The following is a 2,265-nucleotide window of genomic DNA, read 5'->3' on the forward strand; positions in this document are numbered from 1 at the left end:
CACGGAAAGGCCTGGCTGAGAACTGTCAGTGAAGCCCCAATACAGGAGTGAGTAAGTGTGTGTCCCTCTGTGATCCAACTTTCCACTGAGTACCATGCATTTCAGGCCATAGGGAAGCTCACTGATATTCCTAAGCCCTGGATCTAACTTGAGGAGTAGCAGAGAAACTGTGAGAAGGAAGAGTCCTGGGATGTGTCCCACGTATACTTCCAGACACAGGCACTGATACAAGGAAGCCGTTTCTCATCCTAGCACATATCAGGCTGCCTGGGAACCTGTCAGCTATCCAGGGTGGCAGTCACTGGTCTGAGCGTCTCAGGAAAGGGATTGGTAATCTGGTCTCAATCAAGCAGGAGAGGGACCTCCATGGACAGAACTGGGAAGCAAGTGTAGCGTGGGCAAAGACCAGGTGTGCTGAAGTTGGCCACCTTCCTTCCTGGGATTATAGTGGGAGGAGATTTGCCTGGGAGGCATGGTTTCAACCTGGAGCAGTTTCACAGGTTGAAGCAAACTGCATGTGACTTGACTGACTGTCACCACCTGCTGCCTGAGTTGGGCCACTGGAGCCACCCCCTGGGTCTGGAGCATGAGAGCAAAGTGGCTCTCACTTCCTCTTGCTTGGCTATGAAGCTAGGACTGCCCTTTTTTACCCAGGTGGAACTTTGGCACAGTAGTGATTGCTGCTCTCCTCCTCATGGGGGCATTTCTCCAGGGGCCTGAGATCTGCTTCCTGACCCCTGTCAGGGCCAACACTTGCACCTACCATTGAGGTCCAAGTGAAGTCTTGCTCAACCCAACCATTGCCATCTTTGCCCCAGCCCCACCTTAGATGCAGAGCATATGTTCCAGACAACTGAGACTTTCGCAGCCCAGTTCACCACCTGAGACATGAATACTTCTATTTGTTAACAAAGATGAAGTATAAACCATACTGCCACCACTGCATCTGGCTGTCATCTCCAAGCTCTACCTACTGGCTTGGAGGTCCACTGACAAAATTCACTGCTACATCTGTTGACACTAATGTACAGTGCTCAGAAAATAGACAAGCTTCCTGATACCTCTGCTACCATTATTATCCACAGTAACTTGCTACCAATGAGGGAGAGAACCCACTCAGCTAAATGGCATGCCAAGCCACCACATGAAGGCTATTTATAAGTAACAAAATTATAGAGTCTTCTCCATTAAACATATTAAGAACCAAAGCCAAACAGCCTTATTCAACACACATCATAGTCACAGCCTCAAGGAGAAAATAAAAAGCAGAAGACCTGCCCCAACAAAAACTAATTCAAAAATAAAAAGAAGTGACTTTCTCCAGATGCAAATACTTCAGCAGAATAATACTGGACACACACAAAAAGACAATGGGTTATGACACTCCAAAAGGAACACAATAGTACACTAGAAGTAGATTCTAACCAAAAATAAATCTTAGAAATGCCAGATGAAGAGTTCAAAATGTTGACTTTAAATAATTCAATGAGATGCAAGAGAAATCTGAAAGCCACTACAAAGAAATGAGAACACTAACTCAGAATACAAATGGGAAGTTTACTAAGAAAATAGATATTGGAAAAAAAAAAAAAGCATACAGAACTTTTGGAAATAAAAAATGTATTGAAGGACTTACAAATTACAGTTGAAAGTGTCCACAATAGACTAGATCAAGTAGAAGAGAGAATCTCAGAACTTGAAGACAAATCTTTTGAATTAATTCAATCAGACAAAAATTAAAAATTAAGAAAGAACAATGCCCTCAAGAACTATGGAACTATAAAAAGTGACTGTAATTACAAATTATTGACATTTCTGAGGAAGAAGAAAAAGCAGAAGGCTTACAAAATCTATTTAAGAACATAGTTGACCAGGCGCAGGGGCTCACTACTGTAATCCCAGCATTCTGGGAGGCCGAGGCAGGTGGATCACGAGGTCAGGAGGTTGAGACTATCCTGGCTAACATGGTGAAACCCCGTCTCCACTAAACATACAAAAAAAATTAGTGGGGCGTGGTGGCAGGAGCCTGTAGTCCCAGCTACTCGGGAGGCTGAGGCAGGAGAATGGCGTGAAACTGGGAAGTAGAGCTTGCAGTGAGATCGCGCCACTGCACTCCAGCCTGGGTGACAGAGTGAGACTCCATCTCAAAAAAAAAAAAAAAAAATAGTTGATGGTAACTTCTCCAGTCTAGCAAGAGATTTGGCACCCAGATATAAGAGGCTCCCCGAAAACACACCCCAGATAAATATATTGCAAGAAAGACTT

This window comes from Colobus angolensis, unplaced genomic scaffold (genome assembly GCF_000951035.1).
Source record: "Colobus angolensis palliatus isolate OR3802 unplaced genomic scaffold, Cang.pa_1.0 Scaffold73, whole genome shotgun sequence".
In the NCBI taxonomy this organism is placed as follows: Eukaryota; Metazoa; Chordata; class Mammalia; order Primates; family Cercopithecidae; genus Colobus; species Colobus angolensis.